The 14,298-nt window shown below is 38.4% G+C and overlaps 1 protein-coding gene and 1 pseudogene across 4 annotated transcripts in view; both read right to left on the bottom strand.

The window, feature by feature from the left end:
• The window catches only part of LOC144635045 (tetratricopeptide repeat protein 28-like), a 31,765-nt pseudogene extending 23,593 nt beyond the window's left edge, over nt 1-8,172 (bottom strand). The window contains exon 1 of the transcript XR_013567296.1: nt 3,983-8,172. The product of XR_013567296.1 is annotated as a tetratricopeptide repeat protein 28-like (transcript). The remainder of the gene's footprint in view (nt 1-3,982) is intronic.
• LOC144641470 (uncharacterized) overlaps nt 1-10,148 on the bottom strand; it is a 29,769-nt gene extending 19,621 nt beyond the window's left edge. The window contains exons 1-2 of one of the 3 annotated variants that reach the window (XM_078500503.1): nt 10,103-10,148; nt 8,596-8,670 (exon numbers count right to left, since the gene is read on the bottom strand). The gene's annotated coding sequence lies outside the window, so the exon portion shown is untranslated. Of the gene's footprint in view, nt 1-8,595; nt 8,782-10,102 lie in introns of those variants that run through there. The other 2 variants (XR_013568566.1, XM_078500497.1) reach the window with 2 other exon arrangements.
• Nucleotides 10,149-14,298: the final 4,150 nt, after the last annotated feature.

Below are 14,298 nucleotides of genomic sequence, written 5' to 3'. Positions count from 1 at the left end.
AGCATGGAGTTCCATACTGAGCTCTCTAAATTTGTGTAAAATATTTTGACGAATAACTCAAGTACGGAATACCGTACAGACCTGAGAATTTGACACGTTGACTATATAGTAATTTTCCTACAACCTGTAATATTCTTGAATTTTTTTGACTCAATAGTTTTGGATTTATTTTTTCGCCGCGCGTGACAGTAGCGTTACTGGCGTGACAGTGAAAACCAGCAATTGTTACTCAATGCTGACGTTGTCGTTTGCACTTGGCTTTCCAATCTCCATTGAAAAAAGAACTGCTAGCGCTTGGCGTTACTTTCTTTACGCTGTCTTTAATACACGGCTGTCATTTCTAAGCTAGTCTTCCTCTCAGCGGTTTTTAGTGTCGTCACGCAACGCTCCTCGCCACAAAGAGCGTTGCGTGACGACACTAACTGAAAAACGGCTTTGAGGGAGACTATTCTAAACAAGCTTAGAGCAGAAATTTATTGGACAGTGTATGCTCAGTGTGCGTTCAAGTTGAAAATTGTGGGACACTAGAGGGAATAACTAGTTAACTTTGACCCAGTCACCTACAATTTTTACTCCCCCCCCCCCCTTCCCCACTACCCCCAGTGCAGGAATTATAAAATGTACAACTTTAAATTTTAATCACGTTTGATACTCACCGGGCCAACCAAAGTGTCGAAACTGTTGGCTAAAAGCGGCGGAAAATAGCCATCTTGCAGCGTTTCGTGGCTCGGTGGACGGGTCAGTGTATTTGTGACGAGGGTCTGATTGGGAGGGGGGGGGGGGGGTCCACAAGTCGGTAGCCGGTTAAAAATTCCTTACTTTGTCGGTTGTCGGTAAAAATTTTCGACCTTTGTCGGTTGTCGGTAAATCTCAGTTAATGATTAAAAGTACAAGTTAATTATTAATATTTGTTATTTAATTCACGCAGTTTTAAGACTTTTAAAAACTCGAGACGATGTGAAAATTTGTAATAATTCATTATTTGGTTGCACTTAAACCTCGTTAACTCTGTTTTTTAAGCAACGTGTTCGTTTATTACCGATAAAATCAGTTTGCATCAGCAAATTCTCGTCAATTATTACTTACACATCAAGCGAAACTGAAATTTGGACCGTTCTCAGAAAAGAATAAATTTCAAGGCAGTGTTATTCATTTACCAATAAAACAAAAAGATGCTTATAAACTCTTTTACTCGCTTCTTCTATTTGTAAGGGATTTGTCTTTTCAATTTTTGCTTTCCTGAAGAATGGACGGTGTATACAAACATTCCGTTCAACAAAACAGCAAATAAAAAACGTGGAACCAAAGGTTAACCACGTTAATGTTTGAGCTTAATACTTTACTACAGAACTGCATGTGAAACATTTAACTTCGCTGTACACTAAAACTAATACGGCTAATAGAACGTTCCACACACCGTTGAGCTCACTGCTGCTTTCATCCGATATTAATTTTGGAAGCTCAAGCCGCCACTGCCCATCTGTTACAATTGCCAATTGTCGCATTTTTCCGTAAGCGTTTTCGCCAGGCGAAAAACCTTCAGCAAGAACCCGCCAATGCCAAATTAGCTTGGAAACACCTTTATGAGATATGTTTCCACCGGAACCCGGCTACGATGGCGTTCGATGGCAACCTCCTCGCCTTACAATCACTTTAACAATCCCGCTTATGGCCTGTCACCACATGAATAATCAACGCGCAGTGAAAATACAACAGCGAGACGCCTTGTGGCCTCGATTACCAGCCACTGTTCCCGGGGGGGCACCCGGTATATTTTTGGATGGGGGTGTGCCGCTGGGAATTTGAAGCCCTTACCCTATACCAGACCATGTTCAGCTGATTTTTGCAACCCTATACTAGACTAGACACTGAAAATACGTACCCTATCCCAGACTTGCATTTTGTTAGAACTGTATCATTATCAGTGTTTTAATGGCAAACCATCTGTCAACAACGATGCCGTGATTATTTTATTTACGTTTAGGAAAGCCCCTTTCTCTTCCGAGTTTCTGGACTTTATTTGTCATACCGTCGATCGGTTTCCCGGAAAATGCTACCCTTTTCTAGACCAAACTCTCTGATTTCTATACCCTATCCCAGACTAAACTGCTTGAAAACCATACCCTTCACAGCGGCACATACCTATATAGCTCATGTATGGGAGTGCCCCCCCCCCCCCCCCCCCGGGCCACTGTTCTACAAATGAACCTCCGCTGCTGCTCGAAAAGGTGACAGGAAACTTTATAATTGACTAAATTTGGAATTGGTGTGGTTACTTCTGAACTAGAAATTTCCTAAGCTAGACATAAATTCAAAATGCTGTCCTTTCTGAATACAAACGACCGTATAACATCGGACCATGTCGGTTGTCGGTTAGAATTTATTTGTCGCTAATCGGTAATTTTTTCGTCGTTTTGTCGGTAGTCGGTAATATTTTTCGCCTTTTGTCGCTAGTCGGTTAACCCCATTCAGACCCTCTGTGACCAGCTGAGGTATTACTTTGTACAAGTACATCCATCGTGTAACAGTCACCAAGCGGAAGCCAGTTTTAACTGTTTACGAACAAGCTATCAGCTTGTGGACAGTGTAGATTCTTTTAAAGTGGAAATTAAAAGTTATTCTTATTTTGAATAATATATCCTCATGAAAATCGTACTCGCCAAACCAGGCGTGTGATCCGCGTGTTGGTCTGAAGTAGCCACAACGTCATTTTGTCTTTTTACGCTTACACGGAATTTGATCGATAAATCTCTCTCTGTAAACCCAAAGTAGAAAAAAATCTCTTCAAGATGGTTTCCGCCGAACATTCGAGCAATACAGGCAAAAATAAAGTTACTATAGAGTTTTCATAGCATTGTAACTGAGTACAGCTAACAAAAACCTACCAAAACTCTAGCTCTCAAGCTGACCCCGCGAGAGAAAAATGGATTTGATCTCTCGAATTTTAAATTATCTACATTTCAGTTAAAACGGACGTTTTTACGCGTTTCAAACATTTTACGAGGTATGACTTTAATTTACTCGAGAATGCTTTAGAGTTTAATCACGGGGGTTACTAAGACAAATGAATTTCAGTGAGATGTTTCAAATAGTATAAAAAATGTTACCGTACTACGAGCAGGTTTTTGGTAGTTCATTTTTGCACTCATTGCTCGAACTTTCAGCGTTTTGAGAATTTGATGGCACATTAATGCAAGATCCCTTTGTTGACGATTTTCTTCGTTCTTGTTACTTATCTATTGACAAAGTATCAAGAGTGTATAGAAAAGTTAGATGTAGATCTAGCTTAGAGCTTAAATCTTGCGATCATCTCAGACTCGTCTTGTGTTTGTTGAAAGGACGTTATCTTTTTTGCTCTCACTTATACAAGTTTGCATTAATTTCAGCCCAAAACAATGCTTAACATTAGGCTACAGAAAACATGGAAAACAGCTAGGACAAGACTTTTCTAAATTGCTTGATCAAGGATTGTAATCGACGCCAACGATCAAGGACCCGACACCACTGAACATCTTTCTCCATTCAGCTTCTGTAGTCAACATGTTGTTACAAGTGTACACAGCTCTAAGGCAACGATTTCTCTCATGTTTTTCCTCTTGTTACAATCACATAGCAGCACAATCGGTGTACAAAGTCTTCGCTTCGTAAAGACTTGTAACTGCATATTATGGAGCGATTGCTAGTCCATCATAAACAGGTCTCCCACGCTGCACTTATTTATTCGCCAAGCATTAGCTTGGTATTAGACAAAAGTTCTTGATTCCGAATAGGTTTTTAACAGTATACGTATTTAATTTTTACTACAGGCTCTAGAAATCATGGTCCTGGTTTTTCATTCATGTTACTTAAATTAACGTTATGACTTTATTGTAAATAGCAGCATGGTGAAGTCATGCATAGCCTTTTTTCGTCTTTTATAACATTACACATCTCAAATAGTTTTCTAATGACTCTCGTAAAGCGAAAACCACAGTTATCACACCTGGCCAATCACAGCCATGCAGAAAACGTAACCCACCAATCAAAACACGAAGTAAAAACATGCAACCGGTGCCGAAGCGCGGGAAAACGTGTAACTCACGCCAAACGCGGGAAATCTTGCCAACCAGTACCAAGCGCGGGAAAACGCGTGCAAGCAAGTTAGGATTAGTTTTAGTTTCACTCCTGATTGGTGGAAATTAGCTTTTGCTGTTTAGTTGGAGCATGTTGTATGAGCTCAATAAACACAAAACCACTTTAATTATTATTATTATTATTATTTACTTAAATTACAATTTGACAAATTTAATTACAAACATAACAGATTCATCACTTATTCTTATAATAACGGGTCTGAGAGAGAAGCCATTTCTCCTTTCAAGTTGAAAATTAATGAAAATTTTCAAGTCGAAGTTTGAAGAGTAGTTTGGTAATAAATTCAATAAAGTTACATTGATTTAAATTACACTTTTGGCGGTATAAGAAAAATTTGGCAAATAATAAGCAATAATTAAATTTAGATAGCTTTTTGTCGTTTCCGCTATTCCAGATTCCAAAGAGAAATTCAGCTACTGTTGGTGAAAATTCCGAAAAGTTTGTGTTATTAAACCATGAGATAACTTTGTCAAAGAAGGACTTAGATACTTCACACTCCACAAAAGAATGAAGAATGGAGTCGGGTTTATTGCAATAAATACATTTACTCTCCATTGCAATTCCAAATAAGTATATAGTTCCTTTTTTGTAACAATTGTTCTATGAAGTAGTTTATAATTAAATTCTCTAAGTTTTGTTTCTTTTGAAGTTTTACTTTTCTGAGTAATTATTGAAACACAACCTTTTTTAAATTCTATGAAGGTTTGAAGGCCAGCGTGTTTGTGACTGATTTATTCCATACATAAAAGGTTTTAATTCCTTTGTTCATCACGATGTGAGCATGTAACTTATTTTTTAAAAAAAGAGCTCGTGTTTACAAATGTGCGCAAGGTGTTTTAAATTATTTTAGTAATAAATAAAGGCTTACTCCTATACCGTTGCTCTTTTGTTAATACGTTTTGTGGTTCAATAGGTAAAGTCTGTGTCGAGTCTAGTAGCGCATCTCGTACGACTCGTAAAAAAAGAAGAAAATATAGCGATGTTACACACTACAATGTCTACAAGATATATTTACTTTTTAGGCCCCGTCCACACTGACCCGGGTAAATGTGAAAACGGAGAAATTTGAAAACGCCGAGTAAAATTTTTTTCCGTCCAAATTAAAACGGGTAAATATGAAAACGATATCCACTTAGGAGAGCGTTTTGAAAAGCTCCGTTTTCGGTGACCAAAAACGCCGTTTCAGTGTGGACGGTTGGCCTATCCGTGTAAAAAAAAGATCCGTTTTCAAATTTACCCGGATCAGCGTGATCGGGGCCTTAGTTTGTAACGGTAAATTTGTACAGTTATCGTAAAGCTTTTTCTATTTGAAGTTTCCGCTCTTGTTTTGATCAGCTATTTTATACACACTAGAACCCAGGAGCCGAAGCCCCAAAGTGGAGAAAACGCCACCGGATAACAGTCCTATCATGTGAACTATTAAACGCTAATCAGTCCTTTTTTGAGTGACAACTGCGAAATGTTTAGTTATTTGGAAAAATCACTTTGATTTTCCAAATTTAAATGTCACGTTATCTCCAATCAGCATAAACGGTGCCCACTCGGAAACCTTGGCCAAGCCGTTACCTCTCATCCACTTCATGGCCTTGTGAAGAGACTCGCTGGCACTTTCCCCATGAACAAGGTGCTCATAGAAGCGACGCATCAGCTGCTCTGTTGCTCTGTCTTCTATGGCCCATAGTGCCACCAGTACTGAACGTGCACCGGATCCTAAGAATGCTCGAGCGATTCCAACCACTCCCTCGGCTCTAATCTGACCACACCCACTGTGACAACAGCTAAGTACCACCAGTTTAGCTCGCAGTCGAACTTGCGAGATGTCAGACATTGTCAATAAGTAGTCTTCTTCTTGTGGAATCCAACTAGTGAGGCGTAGAGGGGAAAGGGCAATTTCTCCTCTCTCAGAATTTCCATGTGCTGCAAAATGTATCAGACTCACTGAATGTAACCTTTCAAGCACCGCCTGCTTGGTTGCGCATTGTCCTAACAAAGTCTGTACGCTTAGCAGTTCTCCAATCATTTCTGCTTCCTTTCTTGCACAAGGCAATGGTTTAAAGTTCTCAACACGTTCCCTGTAACGTACCTGGCCAACTACAGGATCACCTACTATCAGTGCACCAGTCTGACTGTGATAGTCTGCTGGACTGTCCTGAATGAGCTTAAGAGTCGACAAAGAAGGAACGATGCGGATCCTGAAAGTCTCTGATAAATACTTCCCACCTTCATAACTTAACGCTGCAAACGGAACTTGGTTCAAGGACCGATCAGGAACAATGATGATTTCTGGCTCATCAAGTAAGTTAGCCACAGGAGCGATGAGCATTTTATAACACAAAGACATGCTTGATTCGGGATTTTGATCTTCTCCATTGTCTTCCTCGACAAGTCGCAAAGCTGCTAGGCTTTCTTCTTGGTATGATTTCAGTTTTGGCTCCATCATATTTAAAGATCGATCTTCGCAACTCTCCTCGGGTAAAATGCCAAAGCTGCGAAAGCTTTTATCAAAAAAAATCAGTCAATTTTCCAACTAACCCGGTACCAACAATGTCTTTATTTACTGTTATTCTTTGAAAACGAATGACTCCACTTGTTTGGAGAATCCAAAAAAAGACGTCTTGATAACAATAAGAAATGTACAGACAAACGCAGTTGCTTTCTTTCTTCATAATATTCTCAATGCCAATCCACGATTGAGGATTAGCTGAGATTTCATTTTCAACAGAGTACTGAGTCGCCATCAAGTCTGCTAGGGCTCTAGTTCGTGCTAGCTCTTCGACATAAAGAGCATTGTTATGGTTTCCACTAAAACAAAAGAATGTACGAAGATACTGGTACGGAGCATCGTGGACGTCTGAAAATGATATTTTAAATTGATCGTTGTCTTTTAGAAAACTACGCATTCTCTCACTTTTGTCTATACTCTGAAGCAAATGGTTAACCGCTTCCTCGATCTTTCCTTGGGATAACTTCACAAATGCTAGTTCACAAAGCCATGTTAACTCATTGCCAAGATGTCCAATAGCTTTACTAATTGAAAGTGCCTTCTCAAGATAATTTTCAGCGGTGATATGATCACCTAGAAAATGAAAGAAAGTTCCTAAGTTTCTGTAGGATGATGCTTCTCCTTTTTTGTCACCAATTTCAATTCTGATCGCAAGTGCGTTCTCGCGATATTCTTTAGCTTTGTCATATTCACCAAGAGATCGAAACACAATTCCTAAGTTTCCGTAATCTGTTGCTTCACCTTTTCTGTCACCAATTTTAATACTGATCCGAAGTGCTTTTTCATGATATTCTTTAGCTTTGTAACATTCACCAAGTGAATGAAACACAGCTCCTAGGTTTCCGTAACATGACGCTTCTCCTCGTTTGTCACCAATTTCAATTTTGATTGCAAGTGCTTTCTCGTGATATTCTTTAGCTTTGTCATATTCACCAAGAGATTGGAACACAGTTCCTAAGTTTCCGTATAATGATGCTTCTCCTTTTCTGTCACCAATTTCAATTCTGATCGCAAGTGCTTTTTTGTGATATTCTTTAGCTTTGTCATATTCTCCAAGTTGATAAGACATATTCCCGCAACTTCCATAAGCGTCTGCTTGTTGTTTTCTGTCGCCAGTTTTTTCAATGATCTTGATCGCGCTCTCATAAAGTTCTCTTGCCTTGGCGTATTCACATCGCTGTTCATATATGATGCCTAGAGCTATAGTAATAAACCCTTCGTTGAATAACGTTGTTTCACCACGCTCGCGGCAAGTGACAAGAAGTTCTTTGCCGTATTTTATTGCATTTGTGTAATCAGGGAGAATAGAGTATGCCATGAACATTGTTTGATAGATAGTAGTGGTAAAAAAATTGACAAGTTGTTCCTGTTTTTTCAGCACGTCGTTATTGAGGAAAATCAAACATTCTTTGCATATCATTCTCGATGGTTTTTAGAGCACGACCAGTGTCGAGAAGGAAAATAGCAACAAGTAAGCCGATACAGATGGCTTGTGTAACGTCTACTATGTCGTTCATGATGTCCTCTTTTATGAGCCTTGTAAAAATCTACAGGAAGGCACAATCATTGATTAATTAAAAAATTAATTAAAAACTATTTGCAGAATTAAATATTTTTTTCCTGAGCGGTTTCAGAGCTACCTTAATCTACGCTCAAGTGATCGATTGATTGAGGTGACCGATTTTTTTTTCAGTTTTTGTTGTGCAGGAATTTTTTTTGGAAATTGCCCAACATCTCTCTCTCACTCCCTTAAAAAATAATGGTCCGCCCTTGTAGTGCGCGTTCATTCGCGTGACCTTCTCGCGTGACTCTTTGTCAGCGTTCAAACAACAAAGAAAATCAGTCACGCGACCCATGCATATCTCTCGCTGCGAAAATTCTGAGTATTTAACATGGGCTATACATACAGAACTATCAGTCACGAACAGCATGCAGTTTGAAGTAAGATATAAACTTACCGTGTTCCGTTTCCTTATCTTCTGGTAAAAGTGAAACCAAAAGTAGTAAAATGAAACAACACTGAAGGACTTTCCCTGCGAGACAAACGTCAGATAAAAACAAAATGCAAATTGAAATTGGAATAAAGCCCAGATGTCAGACACTGCACAAAACAATCAGTTGAAACCAATAAAATATCCTTTTAACTGAAATATTTTACATGTTTTTCTATCTCCATTCTTTTTTTAGACACAAACAGGTCAGTCCAATACATTCAAACTTAGATTGTGTTGTCGACTTATTAATCGAATTTGCATCTCAGCTTCCTGTCATAGGCAGCGAAAACAGAACTGATTTTGTTCAGTCTGTTGGAATTCTTCAGTCTAATTTTAAATCGCTAAAGCTTTTGACGTTACCCTCTTCATAATGCATCATTTGATCGAGACATCGCTTTTCAATCAATGAGTGGTAACAATCTTAAGGTCGCGGGGGGACACCTTAGGCTCATTATTATGCATTTATTTAAAGCGTATGCACGAAGTGCAACGACTGCCATCAAAACCTTAACGAGATATTCATGACTGGATAAAAATATGGGTGCGTGCGCGTGATTTGTGAAAAATCCCTGTTTCTTTGATATTTTAACCAATTTAAAACAACACTTGGCGTTATACGTTTATATAGATTGTAGGAAGTCTATGAGCTAATTATTATTCAAATTTGAATGTTTCTGCAACTCAGAGTAATCACAATAATATTCGGCATAAACAATCGTGTCCTCATAAAAACGCATTGTTCTCACCATAAAAGCGTGGAATATTATTACCATAATTACATCTCTCCTTGGCAAAATGATCGTATTTAGGTCGGGATACCTTCGGAAATCTCAAAGTTTGGACTTTTCTGACAATTTTGTGGCAGAGAACACAGCGCGGATACAGACCTTAATGACTTGCCACTGCAGATAGGTAAACTATGGATATTGTAGTGTGTCATAACAGAGGCGGAATTTTAGAAAGAGGTAGAAGGCTTTAAATTAAAATTTGCACATTTAAACCGCCATAACTTGCTGGCAAATTTAAAATTAAAAAATCCGCTTCTGTTATGACACTCTAGAGATATTGACTGATTAGTTTTTGACAAGATCACAGTGTGCTGTCTCCTACTCGTTCCGCAAACTCTGCCACAAAATTATGTTCTTCTCAATTTGGAACTAACGTGGCTATTACATCGCCGTTAGGTACAATCTACCAAATAAAATATGACATACATAATCTTTTATTATTTCTTTATGTCTCTGTAAAATTTGAGCTTAATCGTACCCATAACAGCCGAGAAATAAGCGTTTTAAAAGATGCATGTCAAGCAAAATTTCGCTTCATGAATGTATTCATGCTGTAGGTATCCCCCGCGACCTTAAGTTTGCATATTGCTTTGGTTAATCGATGTCATGGCTATCAAAATCGCACTATGTATATATTCCTAAATCGTATAGAGCCTATACAATATAAGGTTGGTTGTACTTACCACGGCGAAGCTCGCTCTAGAAAGTGAAACTACAAAACACTCGAAGGAGTTCTCGACACATTCCGAGATTGTACACTTATTATCGTATTACGTAAGTCATGCATGCAACACGTGCTGCGAATTTTCTAGAGTCTGTCCCGCACAAGATTGGCGGGAAGCGGGATGGCCTAAAAATCGGGGCGGGATGCGGGATATGAGAAAGTTTAAAGGCGGGATACGGGATGAAAATACACGCAAATACATCAGTGAGAGCAGAATGAAGGCGGGATGTGGGATTAATTTAAACTGATGCCGTTAGTGAGGATAACGCGGACATCTAAGAAAGGGATTTCAGGGAAAAGGGAAAACACTTGAATCCTAAGGCATGAATAGACGGGATGAAACTTGATATATATTATGTTTGTCAGTTGTATGCTATTTCTATCTTCTACCGTTGTTTGTTTTGTTTTCTTATTATCAGCCTATCACGTACCGGTTTTTCATCTTAGTTTATTTACATTTTGTAACCGTTTGTTTCCATACTCACTTAGTATTGTTTGTCCCTGATGAAGGTTGGTTTTGTTCAACCGAAATATTGGGCCAAAATAAATTTATAACATCAGTAACATAGAAATCTCTAAAGAAATTTCGTGTGACTGTGTAGCGCATATAACTAGTGAATTGAAAACGATAAAAATGCGCTTGATGGTAGTATAATGTTTCCATACGTTTCGGGGCTACTGCCCCTTCTTCAGTGGAAAATGTGAAATGCCATCTAACGGAAATCAGCACGTGCGCGTGATCAAAGTATTTGAAAGTTTACAAATCAAAACGTACGCCACGAGCGCGCGCGCTTGTTAGAGTGAAAATTAGAGAAGATCAAATAAAGCTTAAGTCCACATTCAGTCCACGAGGTCGCAGGGTCTGGTGCCGGAAAATCAGCTTTGCCTCAAAACGCTTCCTTTCCATGGTGTCAGTAAGTCCGGCACGGAGCACTGACACAAGCATGTCGTTTGTGGTATGTCCTGGCAGATTAAAATGTTTAGCCACTGGAGCGTCGCTTTGTATAGCGATAGATCGTAAATGCTCTCTGAACCTATCAGCCAGGCGTCGGCCAGTTTCCCCGATGTAACACTTGGCGCACGCGCGGCATTGAATCATATATACCGCATGCGTTGGGGTGCAGGTGTATCTTTGGCGAACATGGATTGATCCACCAGATGTGTTGATAACAGGATTCGCGTTGGTGTAATCGCATGTATGGCATTTCACATTTTCCACTGAAGAAGGGGCAGTAGCCCAGAACGTATGGAAACATTATACTACCATCAAGCGCATTTTTCATTTTAATTATCGTTTTCAATTCATTATAACATCAGTCCCTAGCTGTTTGATCAGCTCTGCATTTAAAGTTTCTTTATCAAGTCTACTGCTGATCCTGATCTACACCCAGCGTATCACATCGAACGTTCGGTTTTCGAACTCAATCGAACGCAATCGAACTTAATCGAACGATTAAATTCGATTTTGTTCGGTCATCGAACGAAAGCGAACTCACAAAAAAATAAATGCAAATCGAACCAAATCGAAAGTTCGATAAAGTCCGATGACGTTCGATTCAGTTCGGTCGCCGAGCGATACCTTAGCGAGCGGCTTGCGTTATATTGAGCGATATGATATGAATGTTCGGTTTTCCTTCATTTTATTATCACGGGGATAAATGCCCGGGCGAATGCATCAGTCGATCCAGCCATCTAAAATTATTATTATTATTATTATTTTTTTTTTTGCAAGTACTTACAACATTAAACATACAACATTGCGATGATTACAGAATATAGATAACCAACTTTACAAAAAGGAGCTACTTTACAGTACAGCTAAGACAGTGTGAAAAAAGAAATAGTTACAAAATTTACTCTACTTTATGAAGTCAATACTATTAACATTACAACACTAAGGCTAACAATGCAAAAAGAAATAACAAATAACATTGCCTATAATTGTTACCAGAAAAGGAAACAAAGGAAACTAAAAAATTCTATTTCTTGCTATAGTTAGCTATAGCAATAGCTAACTATAGCTGGGAAAGAAATGTCAGACAAGTAGCAGCGTCCTGCTATGCTACTCTAACAACCCTAAGGAAGTTAAAGAACATCCTGCCTTTCCATATCAAGAAGAATTTGGCACAGGCACTGGTCCTAAGCAAGCTATATTACAATGACATAGTATAACATTCACTCCAATTCGCGTCATCCGATGACATCCTTACAAAACTCAAATGGCTTCCCGTAAAGGAACAACGCGAAATGAACCTACTCAAGGCAACCCACAAAGATCTTCATAACCCATATTGGCCAAGTTACTTGAAGCTTAATGTATTCCAACACGAACGATTCCTAAGATCCAGTAACAGCATTCAATTAGAGAGGTCCCTAATTAATAATACTTTACAGGACCAAACTGCCAGCCTTTTTAACACATTGCCCAGCAACGTGAGATGCTGCCAAGACTATAATAAATTTTGTAAAGACACCAAAAACATTATTTTTAAGAGAGTTTTAGAACATTTGAATTTTTAACTTTTTAGCATGTCTTAAGTATTTTTTTTTGTTTGTTTTTGTTTTATATACTATAATTCACATAATTAGTTCTTATATCGTTTTAATACAATTTTATCTCGTTTTCATGTAAATATAAATTCTTAGATATTTTTTAAACTTTTACATCTGTAAATTTAGTTAGGATCGGGCAGGCGAAGAGCCACTCTATGGATATACTGCCCGAAGTGCCATTATTATTATTATTATTATTATTATTATTATTATTATTATTATTATTATTATTATAGTTATCGTATTTACCGGATTTGATAACAATATGTTTTTCTAACGATAGTTTGTCGCGAACGAGGGATATGTACTCGTTAAACTGAACTTTATTTTTTTGGCTGGTGTTAAGGTATAAAAAGTATTTTCCTAATATAATAAGATGGTTTAGGGCTAAACAACCACGAGGAGAGTCCAAAATACCATATAAGACATCTAAGTTCGAAAGATGGACTCTTTTTCTACTATGAATATTGTACCAATCTTGAAAATCTACCCAAAACGTTTTTGCTTGAGTGCATTCTATAAAAAGGTGCCAGATGGTATGGAGCTCGGTAGGGCAAAAAGGACAAGTTGGGCAGTCAACTTTCTTCATCTTATGTAATAAGCTATTCGTAGGTAGGATGCGATGGATGATCTTGTACTGGAATATCATCATTTTGGTTTCTTTTGTAACGTTAAAAGGTAAAAGATAAACCTTACACAGATTGTTCTTTTCTACCCCATATTCAATAAGTTTCCTTTCTGCTGTGGGGGGAGATAACTTCCAGGGATAACAGTTTTTCATAGAGAGTTTTACAACTCAACGAATCGCTTATTGAATCAAGGGGTTTAATGGGTAGTTGGTTGTTAGAGTTTAAAAGCTTTTTCCACGAGCGAGGGAAAGCAGAAATGATGCTGTAATACTGTAGAAAATTAAACTTAGTCTTGAATTTTTCGCAAAGAGAATTAAAAGATAGAAAGCGATTTTTTTCTGTGTTAAGTAAGTCTGATATGTGCGTGACTCCAGCCTGATGCCAATGTGGAAAATAAATCGATTTTTTATTAACAATCAGAAACCTGTTGTTCCAGATTACTTGCCCTAGTACCTCAGATTTATTTTGAGGATCGGTCGCAGTGATTTTCTGCCAATGGGCTATGATGTCTTTGTAAAATCTTGGGAGGCGTTCACTTAGGCAAAGAAGCTTACAGTCATAGTTGACTGAAATAAGAGAGTGCCACCGACGTTGGCAAGGAAAGAGGTTGGAATATAGTTCCATGGAGCGTCGTGGTCTGAACATAGGCGGTTTACCCAGTTTAATTTTAGAGCTTTGTCAAAAATGGCGAAATCTTTCATTTCTAAGCCACCTTCATTTTTGGATTTTATCAGAGTCGACTTTTTGATTTTCGCGGGTTTGTGGCTCCATGCAAAGTCGAAAATCATTCTATTCACTTCTTCAGCGAATCGTGGTGGCGTTTCCATAGAGCTGCAGATGAATATGACTTTTGAAAGGGCTAGAGTTTTAACAATGTTTATTCTTCCATAAACAGAGATGTCCCTTTGAGACCAAAAGTTTAAAGTCTTCTGTAATTTTGACAGCTTGTCGAAGAAGTTTCTCTGGTCTGACA

The sequence above is a fragment of the Oculina patagonica genome, chromosome 1 (assembly GCF_052425735.1).
Source record: "Oculina patagonica isolate OP01 chromosome 1, crgOcupat, whole genome shotgun sequence".
Lineage (NCBI taxonomy): Eukaryota > Metazoa > Cnidaria > Anthozoa > Scleractinia > Oculinidae > Oculina > Oculina patagonica.
This window is presented reverse-complemented; position numbering and strand designations above follow the sequence as displayed.